The 15,441-nt window shown below is 33.6% G+C and overlaps 1 long non-coding RNA gene across 1 annotated transcript; it reads right to left on the bottom strand.

The window, feature by feature from the left end:
• Positions 1-10,210: 10,210 nt before the first annotated feature.
• LOC148763579 (uncharacterized) lies at positions 10,211-12,150 on the bottom strand. Its single transcript, XR_016025542.1, has 3 exons — positions 12,008-12,150; positions 11,275-11,358; positions 10,211-10,407 (listed from the first exon to the last, which is right to left on the bottom strand). It is a non-coding gene; the product is annotated as an uncharacterized LOC148763579 (long non-coding RNA).
• Positions 12,151-15,441: the final 3,291 nt, after the last annotated feature.

Genomic DNA, 15,441 nt, shown 5'->3' on the forward strand with positions numbered 1-15,441 from the left:
TTAAGACTACTTATGGGGCTGCCCAATATGCTCGAGTTTATGTGGATGAGATAGTGCGACTACATGGTATTCCTATTTCTATAGTATCTGACAGAGGAGCTCAATTTACTAGTAGGTTTTGGGGAAAATTGCAAGAAGCATTGGGCACTAAGTTGGATTTCATCACAGCTTTCCACCCTCAGACTGATGGACAATCTGAACGGACCATACAGACATTTGAGGATATGTTGAGGGCTTGTGTGATAGACCTTGGTGTCAGGTGGGAACAATATCTACCCTTAGTGGAATTTGCCTACAACAACAGTTTCCAAACTAGCATCCAAATGGCACCATTTGAGGCCTTATATGGACGAAGATGTAGGTCACCCATTGGATGGCTAAAGGTGGGAGAAAGGAAACTTTTGGGGCCTGAATTGGTGTAGGATGCAACCAAGAAAATACACATGATCCGTCAGAAGATGTTAACAGCACAAAGTAGACAGAAATCATATGCTGATAACCGACGGAGAGACTTGGAGTTCTAAGTAGAAGATCATGTATTTTTGAAAGTTTCGCCAACTAAAGGGGTAATGAGGTTTGGCAAGAAAGGGAAGTTAAGTCCTCGGTATATAGGGCCATTCGAGATCTTAGAAAAGGTTGGAGCGGTGGCTTATCGTTTGGCATTACCGCCAGACCTTTCTAATATTCATCCCGTGTTTCATGTGTCCATGCTTAGGAAGTACAACCCAGATCCATCACATGTAATACGGTATGAAACTCTTCAGTTGCAAAATGATCTAACCTATGAGGAACAACCGGTAGCTATCCTTGATAGGCAAGTTAAAAAGCTCCGTTCAAAGGATGTAGCCTCAGTGAAAGTGTTGTGGCGGAATCACACTAGCGAGGAGGTAACGTGGGAAGCTGAGGATGAGATGCGGACAAAGCATCCAGACCTCTTCGATATGTAAAGGTAAGCCACTCTACATTGAATTTAAATTCGGGGACCGAATTTTTATTAGTGGGGGAGAATGTGAGACCCTGTCAAGCTCGATTAAAAGACGGTATTGTATCGAGTGGTACAACTAAGTTAAATCGAGCCTTGAACTAGTTCAAATAGAAATTCTAAGAGGAATTTGAAAATTTAAAAACCAACAGAATGGCTTATAATAGTGATTTGGAGTTCAAGGTCCAGTTTGGAGTCCATCAGAAAATTGACCAATTAGGGATAAAACGGTCATTTTACCATTTGATGATTAAATGGAGATTTTTAGCCAAGATTTGATCACATTTGACCAAGAATAATTATATGAAATATAATTATGATTATTGGAGTATAAAATGATGTTTAGTAGTGAAAAATTGTGATTCCCGGTATTTATGGAGCAGAAGGGCAAAATGGTAATTTTGCCACTAGTGGACTAAACGAAAATTTTTTTAAAACAATTTTTTTTCCCCATTTGGTTAATATTGATCAATATTAGTGTTATTTTAGGTTGAAAAGTAGAAATAATGAGATTCCGGTACATTTCAGAGTATAAGGGCAAAATCGTAATTTTTTTGTCTCGGGGACAAATCAGTAAAATTTTCGGCCCAGCACTTGTCAAGACCAAGGGATTTTAATTGTGGTAGGATTGGATAAATACCAGAATATTTGTGGTGGAAAATTAAGAAGAAAAAGTCAAAAAGTTAAAAATTAGGCCAATAAGCATGTGACACATGGCATGCTTGATTATTTTATTATTTTCTATAGAAATCAGCCCATTAAATCCCCAATTCCCTCACCATATTCGGCCTAGACATCCAGCAACAAGTAAAAAATGAAGAACAAAAGGAAAAACAAGAAAACCTAGGTGGAAATTCAAAGAAAAAGTGAAGAAATCAAGGAAACAAGCTAGGTAAGTTAAAATTTCTTTAATTCTCCTTGATACCTAGCTTACCCATGCTTTTGTTCTTGATTTCCATGGTTGAATATTGAGTTATCATGATGAATTCAATTCTGAAAAATGGGTATGGAAGAGGAATTATTGTTGGAATAATTTGATTTTAGACTATGTTAGTGTTTAGGGATAATTAAGCATGGTTATGAATAGAAACACAAAAGAAATATTCAATTTCTCAAGGGTTCCTTGTTGGTCGAACCATGAGGGCTGAATATCAATGGGGGATTGTTTTTATTTCAAGGAAAATGGCATGGAAAATGATGAATTAAGGTGAAACGGTTATGTAGAAAAAAATTTGATGCTAGTGCACCAAATGACCAAATTTCTCTATAAGGAATTGCGAGGGTTCTAATGCTGAATTTGGCTTTATTTAAATGTATGTGGTAAATTAAGGTATTAGAGGAGAAATGAATTAATTTGGAGGTTATTTGGACACAATCGCCGATTAATCGGGTGATCGGTCGAATTTAATCGATACCGTGATTAAGCGGTAATCGGACATATTTTTGCATTTACATATCAAGCATTAGTAGTTTAAATTAATTTATATCAATTTAGGGACAATATAGTAAATTCCTCGACTTTGTTATTTGTCAAGGTGGTGAGACATCCGGAAAAGGCAAAGGAATTGTGCCTGAGGACTATTAGTCAGAGTTCACCCGAAATTCGGATTTTCTACACCTGTGAGTGGACTGCCTATCAAAATTGTTTTGGGAATATGACTGTTTTGAACAAAATGTTTGAATGATTTTATGCAATTTTTCATGAAAATGAATGCCTTGGGAACAAGCTTTTGAGAAAAGGTTTATGTTATGAAATGTGGTTATTATGGATTTCTATGTGGCTGCATTATGTTGATATACATATATGCTTGAATATAATGTTGTGTAATTATGTTGACTCGGCTATGTGTGAGTAGGGAGTGTGCATAAGCCGAGGATGACCCGGTTATGTGCGAGTAGGGAGTGCACATAATCCGGTGATGACCCAGCCATGTGCGAGTAGGGATTGCGCATGAGCTGGTGATGATGATGATGATGATGAGCTGGTGATGATGATGATGGGTTGGTGAGATGATGATGATGGGTATATACGTATATATATATATATACATATGTAAATGTGTGTGATATAGCAAATTGATGGACAATGATTTATGGTTGTAATGTACGTAAAATTTGACACATTATACTTTGAGAATTTTCATGAATGTTAGGTTGATTTTATTAGTTTAGCAGGATGGCTTTTGTTGAGTGGGGAAAAATGTTTCTCTTGTTGCTTTGTTTTCACTGCATCGAAATTCATGCTCGCTGTAGCGAAAAACTCTGGGGTTTGGAGGGGTTTTAAATAGGAATGAACTAAATTGCATTGTTTGAAACAAGTGCATCATGATTTTAAATTTTTCCTAATTGTTGCTTGTTCCCTTCCTTGTTCACTCACTGGGTTTATACTCACCATTTTCAAATTCATGTTTTCAGATCACGAGGTAGCTGATAATTAGGACGAGGTGTCCTTGTAGATCTGTGTACATCTTCTGGTAGGTGTCTCGGCATTCGGTAGCTGTATATCCATCCGAGTCACTCCGCTGGAGGTCGAGTATTATTTTGTTATGTATAGATGAACTTAAATGTAAATTTTAAAAGAGTAATGCCAGTACGAGTTGGCAATGTATATCACTATTTTGACTCAAAGTCATGAAATAGGACTTAGTGATAATAAATAGAATCATAAGTAAGATAAATAATAGGCTTGCTTGGGTTTAGTGGATTACGTCCATTAGATCCATGCGCCGGTCATGACCCGGAATTTGGGTCGTGACAAAAGTCGCCCCCAACTATCCACGACGAATGAATATTAATTGACAAGCTCCTCAAGCAATCCCATAGAACTAACCTCTCAGACTTGGTACATTTTGCATAGATGAAAGATGCCAACAGAGGGAGTTCCAACCACGTCATGGTGAGCTTAACATGCAAACATCGAACATGATCCAACAACACTTCATAGCTCAAATCAAGAGAATGAAAAAGCCAAATTTTTTGTGAGCAGATTATGAACACTTTCTCGAAGTTTAATTTCCTTATGATAAAATCAGCTTTAGAGGCATCAACCATTGGCTCCAAAACCACTAAAATTTTTATTTTATGCACTAGCTGCAATTTCTTGATCCTTCTTTGAATTCTCGCACTAGATTGGTAGCACAAGGATACAAACAAGAGGAAGGAATAGATTATGATGAAACCTTTGCATTAGTTGCTAGGATAGAAGCTATAAGGTTACTACTTGCATTTGCTTGTTTTATGAACTTTAAGTTATTCCAAATGGATGTAAAGAGTGCATTCTTAAATGGTTTCATCCAAGAGGAAGTATATGTTGACCAACCTCCTGGATTTGGAGACTTTGAAAAACCAGATCATGTTTTCAAACTACATAAAACCTTGTATGGATTGAAACAAGCTCCTAGAGCTTGGTATGAGAGGCTTTCAAAATTTTTGGTTGAGAAAGGTTATGTTAAAAGCAGTATTGATACAACATTGTTTATTAAAAGATACTTAAATGATTTAATTGTTGTTCAAATCTATGTGGATGATATTCTTTTTGGTGCAACTAATGAGGCTTTATGCAAGAAATTTCCTGAAAAAATGAAGGGTGAATATGAGATGACCATGATGGGAGAGCTGAAATTCTTTTTTGGGCTTCAAATCAAACAAAGTGAGAAAGGAATCTTCATCAACCAAGAAATATATATTCAATACATGCTCAAAAGGTTTGATATGCTGAAGCTGAAATCAATTTGCACACCAATGAGTCCATCCACCAGACTTGATGTAGATGAAAAATAAAAGGATGTTGATCAAAAGCTCTATAGAGGTATGATCGGATCACTACTCTATTTAACAGCCAGCAGGCCTGATATCTAATTCAGTGTGTGTTTGGGTGCTCATTTTCAATCTGAACCTAAGGAATCACACCTGATTGCTGTTAAAAGAATTTTTAGATACCTCATTGACACACAAACTTTAGGCATATGGTATCCTAGAGAATCACCCTTTAGTTTAGTTGGATATTCAGATCCAGATTTTGCTAGCAGCAAAACAGATAGAAAAAGCACTAGTAGAACCTACCAGTTTTTAGGTAGTATGCTTGTGTCATTGTCAAGCAAAAAGCAAAACTCAACTACCCTCTCTACTACTTAAGCTGAATATGTATCTCTAGGTAGCTGTTGTGCTCAAATCTTATGGATTAAACAACAACTAAAAGAATATGGAATATCAATGCATAACATACCAATATATTGTGACAATGCACGTGCAATCAACATTTCAAAAAATCCTATATAGCATTCTAGAACTAAGCATATTAAGATTAGACATCACTTTGTTAGAGATCATGTTGTGAAAGGTAACATTAAAATTGAGTTTGTAAATACTTTACATCAATTAGCAGACATCTTCACCAAACCCCTAAATGAGGATAGATTTTGTAAGATTAGAAGAAATTTAGGGTTGATTAATATGCAGGAGCTGTAAAAAATTTTTTAGTTTTTACACATAAAATAGAAGGCACTTATTCGATTAAGAGAATCATAATCAACTATGAGTGTTCTGTCACTTTAAATAATAAAACTCAATCAGTTAAAACGGAATGAATAAAATAGTAAAAAGGAATAGTATATCAGGTCAAGAAAATAGGCAGAAAATATCGCCTAGCTGAAAAATAAAAATGAGAGACAAGATTCAAATTTTGAACAGGAGAAAAACTGACAATATTTAAAGGGGAGACAGATGGTTTTTGAGAAAATTAAACTGCTCTTAACTTCTCTTCTCTAGATTTTCCCTATTCTGAAACCAACTCACCTAAAACTGAAACCCTCTCCTCTCAAACTCTTGAAACCTTGAGTCAAAAATCTCACAAAACCAAATGGCAAAATCAACTCAGTCCAAAGAGATTCTGGAAAAGAAAAAGGGTAAACGTCCATTGGAAGAAAGTCTACAAACAGATGTACAAAAGAAGAAGAAGAAAATAATGTCCACTACTGAGATTGGAAAATTGGAAAATTGCAAACATAGAAAGAATACAAAAACAAGAAAAAGAAAGAGAAAGAAAAATCACTCAAGAAATGTAAGACTTCATCCTCAAAATTTAGAAATACATTTCATGAGAATAGATTCAAAAAGATAAAAAAATGCCCCTATTACTTGTGGTAAAACTATTGATTGGAGTAGTTTTGAGGATTCTCCTGAATTTCAAGTGGTTCTGTCATATTATTTTAAAGAGATGAAACTGAAGAAATTTAGTACCTTCAAGAACCAATCCTATAGTCTTAGTCCAGTTAAAGAATTTTATGCTAGCATTGCTTTAGATGAAGATAAGCTAGAGGACTCAGAGGACTTCAATAATGAAGGTTTAAATGTCTTTGTGAATGGGAAAGAATTTGTTGTGACAGCAGCAGACTGGGAAGTCTGCTCAAAATTGATTATGAAAAAGGAGATTTTGAAATGCTTGAGAACTATCACCCATCATTTCTATGGGAGATTATAACTAGAAGGAAAGAAAAATACTGCTCCAAAAGTAATGTCGATCTCATTACAAGCCCCCAAATTAGAATTTTGTACTACTTTATTGCTGCAAACATTCATGGCAGAAGTGACAGTTTTAGTTACATTAGCCTTCAAGATTTATGGCTAATGGAGCACGCCTTCAGTGGCACTCTACTCAATCTAGGCAGATTTATGATCGAAAGGATGAGAAGAGCTTGTCGAGGAGACAAAATAAATTTGCCTTATGGAAATGTCATCACATCTCTGGTACAAAAGAAGGGAATTTGGAGCTTTAAGTATGAAATAAACGAAGTAAAGAGTAGAGACCAAGCTATTTACCTTGGGAGTTTGCCTAAAATGAGGTATAAGCTTGATGAAGAGAAATATGTTAAAACCCTAAAGGCCACTTCTGGAAAAGAGTCTTCCCTCCCTGTTCAATCAGAAACAGTTCCCTCACAGTTCTCTAATGAAACATTTTTTAACCTGCTCATGAGGATTGATGGAAAGTTGACTAACCAAGGAGTAAGGATGTTGAAAATTGAAGAGAAATTGGCAGAGCTTGAAAATGTGCTGAAGGAAAAAGGAAAAATGCCTTCTGAACTTGCAACTGCAAATACCTCTGCAACTCCAAGTTTTGGCTAAGCCTGGTAAAAGCCATTGTAAAAGGTTGGTGAAAGCTTGTGAATTTCACCGTTCTTAGTGGATTGATTGGAAAATCCTTAGTTGAACAATCAAGGTACTGGATGTAGGTCTTGGATCGAACCACTCTAAATTCTACGATGTTGTCTACTCTATCTTTGTTCTTATTTTCATTCTTTCTTTTCACTTGCATTTGTTCCCACTTAGAGCCAATTTTTGAAATAGCCAAATTGTGCTATTTAACCCCCATCTAGCACATTTACTTGGGACTACACCACTTGAGCTTCACAAAGATTCATAGTTGCGAAGAAATGAATGTGGGCAAATACCCTATAAATGTTTCGAGATAGAAGATTAGTCTTTCTTAGATATTTATAGAAGATTAGTCTTTCTTAGATATTTCTATGGATGTTGGTGAACAATCTTCCTATGAGGAAGCTTTAAACTCACGATCATCAGACAAGTCACTTGCTGCTATGGAAGATGAAATGAAATTTATGACTGAAAACCAAGTATGGGAGTTAGTTAACCTTCCACCTAGGCGCAAGGCCATTGGAAACAAATGGGTTTTAAAGGTAAAACACCAAGTAGATGGATCAATTGATAAATATAAGGCTTGTTTAGTGGCAAATGGCTATACCCAAAAAGAGGGTGTGGGCTTTAAAGAGACATTCTCTTCTGTGGTGAGATTTGCATCAATTCTCCTTATCCTAACCATAGCGGCACATCTAGATTTGGAATTGTTCCAAATGGATGTGAAAACTGCATTTCTCAATAGAGAAATCAATGAGGAGATTCTTGCAAACCTTGAACATTACAAGGCATCTTAGTGAAGCTGTTATACTTTATTGCGACAACACAACTGTCATAGCTTATACAAAGCACCTTAAGTACCATGGAAAAACCAAACACATTGACACTCACTATCACTATGTTCATGACATCATTGCACAAGATCTTGTTGTGTTGAAGTACATTTCCACACATGATATGTCAGCAGACCAATTCACTAAACCTATTGCTAAAAATGCTTTCCAAAAGCATATTAGGTGTTTAGGGTTCTTACACATGTGATATTCATGTATTATTTTTTTTGAACAATTAATAAAGTAAGTCGATGTTGATATATTTGATCAAATGTTATTAATTAATTAGGGCACATATCTAAGATGATTATTGTCACTTGGCTTTATAGATTATTCCTCTTACACAGGATATTTACCCCAACGCTATGGTAGCATGTGGAATGAGACTTAAACGATCACAAGGTACCAAGCATTTTGTGATCTCCTTGTCAAATGAGTTGTGAGCAAGGATCTTAGCAATGTCACCTTGACTTAGAGTCAAAATAAGGTTCATAAGAGTCGAACATGGAGATTATCCACACTCCATAGAACTAGTGATACTCGTATTTAAACCTTAGGTGATTCAAGTCAATCCTTTTTACAAAGATTGGACTGAGATCCGTATGGTGGTTTTGACGTGACAAACCTTAAATGGAAGATCCACCATAACATACATTTCATATTGTATGTGCTATTAGTCGATTGATGGAAACAAGTGATTGAATAGATCCCTATTTCATCATTATGTGAGGCCTAAGGACTTATGTAGTCCTAATCTTATATCTTTTGGGACTTGGATTTATGATATGAAGTTAAGATTTGGTGTTGCTATTTTAGCATGATTTCCAAGGGTAAAAATGATATACGGAACATGACTAAGAAAGCAGTCTAATCCTAATGGATTGACATGAGTATCCAAAGAAGACTCATTATGCATCTCACATACATGGTTTGTAACTCATTATCGGGCAGTTATAAAACATTAGCTATTGGAAATAATCATGAGTTTAGACACATAAAGAGATTCTGCATAGCTTTTCAATGTAGGAGGGACTACAAAAAAATAGATTTTTTCCATTGGAAAAAATTTCGTTGGAAATTTCCAACTGAATTCCAACAGAAATTTATTTTGACTTTTTTCGACGGATTTATAACGATTGGAATACTTCCATTGGATATCCATTGAAGTTTTTTTTTTTGTGCAAAAAAAAAAATTACTTCCGCCAAATTTTTTGACGGATTTCTGTTGTAATTTTCCCATGGCAAATTATCCGCTGGAAATCAGTCAAAAAGTTTAAAGCACCAAAAAATTTAAAGCCCGCTAAAGTTTCTAACGAATTTTTCCATTGGAAAAAGCTATTACCAATGGAAATTTTCCAACAAAATATTTTGTTGAAAAATTCTGTCAGTAATATTATTTTTAAATTTTTTTATATAAAATATATTAAGAATTTTATAAATTTTATTAATCCTTCATAATAAGTATATTAATAAAAGCAAATATATACATATTAAAGTTTATAATATTAAAAATTTAAATATGTTTTCCTTTGCCTTTTTTTTATATTTTTGAAAACTTTATTGAATCACAAATTACAAATTAATAGTTCCAAATTCATTAATTTAATTAAATTAAAAAGTTTATAAAAAGAACATAATAAATTTTTTAATTTTATAAAAATGGATGATAAGATCTATAATAAATTAAACAAATAGTAATAATACTTTATGTACGTACTAATATTAGTTAATATAAATTCAGAAAACATATATATAATAAACTTATTAATTTAATATATTTAAAATATATTAGTTTATTATGTGTATGTGTACAAATTAGAATCATAGTGTCACGACCCGGAACTCCCCATCGAGCCCGTGACAACCGCCGCGAAGCCTCGACAAACATTCTTCACCCCGAATGTCGATCGAAACCTCGCAAGGCTCTCGTATCAGCTTTCGCACTTCCCCGGTGAGCAATAGTTATCAAATAATCAAAATACGAAGGATTACAAATCATTTCCAAATCATAACATAACATTTTTTTTTTTGCTCATAGGGGCATTTTTGTCATTTTTGTCGAAAACCTCGAAACTTGCTAAAAATGTAGTAGGTAAGCCGAAAATATATATTTAATGATTTAAAAAAAATTAAGTATCTAAAACATTCATTTGAAGTGAAAATTTGACCATTTGAATATAATAAAAATATTCAATAAAATAAACTATTTTCTTGTAAAATAATTTTCATAAAACTATCAATACATAATTCTTATAGCGTAAAAGATAATTATATACATATATACTATAAAACAAATAACCAAAGCATAAAATTTCTTTTACAGTGACACGTGGGCCCACATCTATCCAAAATGCATCGGAAGCTGGAAACCTACAGCTTTTACCGATTCGAGTCCAAATGAAAGTCCTTGTCAAAATCAGCTAACTATGGAATTCCCTGAGCCTGAAATGTGAGGAAATGAGGGTGGTGAGATTATAAAATCCCAGTGAGTAAACAGATACCATCTAAACTATCTAAAGTCGAGTAAATGGAGACAATTAAAATAAATCATCATACTGTAATTTCATTACCTTTCAACTCATTTCAACCAAATAAAATCAATCCATGAAAATCGAGAAATCAACTTGGCTTATGAATTTCTTAAAACTTTGGCTCGTGCCAAAACTCATACTCGGTGATACCTTGCGCAGGGCATCTAACCGAGTCCGCCAAGGCTGTTAAAATTTTGTGTACACTTAAAATATATTTTTGTTTGAAAAAAATACAGCCGTTCCTTGGCGTTGGCTGAGTTCCCCTTCACGTGGTGGTTTGGCGTGAAGTGAACCCTAAGCTATACCCCAGGAGATACCCTACGCGCCTCTCCGTTCGAGGTAATAATATAATGGAGTTTACCGTGCCCCTCTAATAGGCTGGTCCACGGAACCCCCTCTGCAGTAAATAATTAATATATAATCCACCAATCAATAAAATTCATTCTAGCATGTCATGGCAATTTATCACAACCTAGCCTCTCAAGGCTGAATACACAGTATAAATAATTATAACACTAAAATCAGTTTAGCCATTCATGCTCATTTATTGTCATAAGCCATTCAATTCAGAACCATAAATTTGCAACACAAACTAGCAGTCTCCAATTACTCTATTTTCAAAACCAATATTCGATTTTTCAGAAAATTTATAAAATCATTTTATAAAATCACAATTTCCCTTAAAACATAACAATTTACCATATAACCCATTTTTCATAAAATCACATAGTTGTATAAAACTACTCTAGATAATTAAGACGATAATAAGTTTACTCACTATGTCTAGAATGCAGACTTTCGAAGCACTCTGTCTACTGGTCCTCGGATGCAATTTCCTTGCCTTTATTGGAGGACTCACCACCTTGACACAGTACAAAATCGAGAATTTCACTAAGTTGGTACTAAATCAAAATTAAACTAATTTGGACTACCAATGCATGATATGGAATGCAAAAATGCACTGGTAACTATTTAAATCCGGTATTAGCCTAATTCGTCTTATCACCCGATTAAATTCCTAACGGGTTTGTTTAAACTCCAATTTAATTCTTTTCAGTTTCTATACCTCAATTACACCCAAATTAACTTAATGTCCCTCAGTGTGATGCAAATTATCAGTCCCAACAGCAAATTACAAAAATACCCCTAGTGGGTAAAAATTCGTATTTTTGCTCCAAAAATTCCCATTATTTTTCTAGGCTCATAATTCATTATTCCTTAACCAATTCTCCTAGAATAAAATCAAACTCATCCTCACTCACTACATGGTAAATTCAGCCATTAATGGTTGGGGGAGAAAATAAATTCTTTTCTTGTTGTTTTGTTTCTAAATATGCTAAACTAACTAAAAACACTAACATAAATTAAAATCAAATAAATCCAACAACTTTCTCTCTCCTAACCCATTTTTTCAGAATTGAATTCATCATGAAAACATGTAATTTAATCATGGAAAATAAAGAGAAATGCTTGGGAATAAGAAAACTCAAGCTTAATAGAAAAAATCTCACCTTTTTCACTTAATTTCCTTGAAAATTCACACTTTTTCTTTGATTTTCTCTCTCTAGGGTTTTGTTTTCTCCTTTCTCTCTCTTGTTTCTTGCTTGGCCGAATGTTGAAGAAGAAGAATGGGTGGGCTGATTTTTTTTTATGCCTTTTTATTGTTTAATGAAATAATATTATTTTATTCATATTTTAAATATTTTATTAATTCATTTTTTTTTTCTAGCCATCCACTTGTCCTATTTTTTTCACCATGCATTCCCTTTGACTTATCCAAGTCTTAAGTGAAATTTCCAGATTTTTCCACAGTTTTGGTGGAGCAAATTTTTCAAAATTACACTTTTGCCCCCGAACTTTTCAAAAATTACATTTTTACCCCAAAAATTGAAAATTTTCCATAATGCATAATTTTCACTCCTCATACTCATTTCACACTCCAAATAATTAAATTTGATCAAAATCCTTTCAAAAAATTAAATTTTCGATTCCGAATGGTAAAATTACCATTTTACCCTTTTACTCCAAATTATACCGAAATTAAAATTTTTCACTTCTAAACCTCAAATCTTACTCCAATAAGTGAAATGGGGCCAAAAATCTTTTCTAAAAATTTCCATTTTGTCCCCAGGTGGCAAATGACCATTTTGCCCCTAGATAGCGAAAATTCCAATTTGACTCCAAATTGATCCTCGAACTCCGAATCACCATATTAACCCATTCTGGGACTTTAAAATTCTTAATTTCATTATAAATTCTCTATTTGATCTAGTTCGAGGCTTAAATCAACTTTATTGTACCTCTAGGTACAATACCGACTTTTGTAAATTTTTCGAAACTCTCCTAGCATGCAAACATACTATCCATCACATGTATGTCATGATAAATATTTTTATAGAGTCGAGCTTGTCATCTTCTCCCCCACTTGGATCAACCATATGATCTTTCTTCTTGATTGACTTCGACATCCGGCTAAATATTAATATTTTAATAATATTTTATTAATAAAATATTATTTTATTCTACAAATTTTATCTTGTCTCTTTGGTACCCAAAATACCTTATTATGCCTCACTTGACTTCCAAATCGCCTTTTATCTCACAAATTCTCCTCTGATAAAATTATTATTATTTTATTATTATTTTCTCACTTGCGAAACATTTTATCCTAAACTACTCCTTTCGTCTTTTATCACTTCTAAACATTTTAATTGACCTCAATATGCATTCGATCAATTTTATTTATCACCATATCAAAGTATGGGGTATTTCAATCTCCCCCACTTAAATAGAATTCGTCCTCGAATTCCAGTCGATGTTGCATTATCAATCTCCTTCTATGATCTTACTCCTTGTTCCTTTTATAGGGACATTCAGTTTATTTCCCTCGTTCACCTTCAGTTCAATTAAATGCTTTATTTAAAGCAATTATCATCATTTGGAACCGGATCAGTAATACTTTTCACAACCATGATCTCTTATATCTAGACACTAAGCATGCCTTTATCTCCATTATTACATTTGAACCATAACTTCATCTCAATTATACCGATTTCGATCACATATCATACTTACTTATGTATACCTATTCATCGTTTTATTAATTTGCTCCATACCAATTTTCTCAACCTTGATTCATCCATCTTATACTGGTCCAAACCCTTCCTTTAATGGAGTTCCATTAAAAACTTAAACAATTCAAGGTTTACTTTCAAAGTCATTCATAACTTTAATCGTTCATTACATGTCTGTTAACACTTTAGCTCACTAACCTCTCTGGACACTATTTCAAAATCTCCCAATTACCGAGAACCATTCTTCACTTCAGTTAGTAAAATTATCAATTTCATATATACATATATACATGCATTTTCAAATGTCAACCTCTCTCTTTATATATAGGAATCCATGTGTTCACATGCCTTGGACTACATTCCCCCATTATTCATCCGTATCCCAATCCTAGTTTCAATATAATAATTCTTATAGTGCATGTCAACCTTCCTATTATACTTGTGTATAACTTCATATCATTCATATCATTTCCAACCATATGTTTGAGTTTCCTTATACTATATATCATTCATCACAATGTCATCTCCATTGAATTATAATCTATTATACGTGTATGCTTTATAATCCTATTCATGCCTCAAAGATTTATCTCAACTTGATCATTGCATCTCATGCAATACCACAATTCCTAAGAGTCATCCTTTTTGTCCTTAATCATCTTTCATGCCTCTATATTACCTTGTATCTTTCTTGCATTACGATATTGATTTGTCACTTAAGACTCAAACCCATTTGAATCATGTATGCCTTAAGCATTTTCGAATTCCAATTTCCATAATATATTAGGAAAGTTTCATTATCTGACTTCATTTTCAAGGTCAACTTCTATCATCCTTTGTTCCACTCCTTCATATGAACATAACACCATTCTTCCTTAACTAATTTATAAATTGTACTTGAAATTGTAAAACTTAAAACTAGATTCCCCTAAAGTATTTTTCAATATTAATACTAATATCACTCTCAGCTTACAGCTTCCTTTTTATAATCACATAACTTAGTGCTTGCTTTAACGAGATCCAGAGCAAAACTTCTCTTGAGTATTTCCTTGGGAATATCTATCTTAAACTTATGTCTCACAGCATGTGATCCCTTAACTTGTGATTTAGCCGTTAGGCTTCTCAGCAAGTTTTAAAAATTTTACGTTTCATACTTGCTGTGTATGATTATAATCTCTTCTCAAAGATGTTTATGTATTCCTAAAACACTTAATCTTAAAGGTATATAAATACGTACTCATCCATTCAATCCTTAACTCATCTTCAGAGGTTTCCAGGGTGCCACATAATTAGCCTCATATTGTTACTAACCCTTGTCATTTTACTGTATCAAAACAGATATTACAAATTCTCATAATGATATTCTACATAAACTGATTTTCTATACCAGTCTCGTAATTCTTCCTTCACACTTTCATTACTTGGTATCTCATCTCAATATAGTCATCTCAAGAATCTTTTAAATTTTTTTCTTTTAATTATATGCCTATATACAAGGCAATAAAGAAGTTTTTCAATTCATTTGGGTAAACATTCTCCAAAATATTTAAGACTCCTAGATAACAAAACACAACGACCAACAACCAAAATTCAATTTGTAAGCTCATTATCGTGTCACTCCCATCTTACTCATGCATCATAGGCGTGAGGTATTCGGAGCAGTATAACATTGAACAGTCAATGCTGAAGTACTGTAGCTATTGGAAATTTTCTCATCAAAGCTATTTGTCTGCATTCAAAGTCACCACATCAATCATTCTCAACCAGTGGTTTCCCTTCTAGATATATATCATGAGTTCCATAAGTATAGGTACCTTCTATTTTCTTGTCATACACACTAAGCCAGATTAATACTTTCATCTCATGTCATC

The sequence above is a fragment of the Theobroma cacao genome, chromosome 3 (assembly GCF_053813885.1).
Source record: "Theobroma cacao isolate CCN51 chromosome 3, ASM5381388v1, whole genome shotgun sequence".
In the NCBI taxonomy this organism is placed as follows: Eukaryota; Viridiplantae; Streptophyta; class Magnoliopsida; order Malvales; family Malvaceae; genus Theobroma; species Theobroma cacao.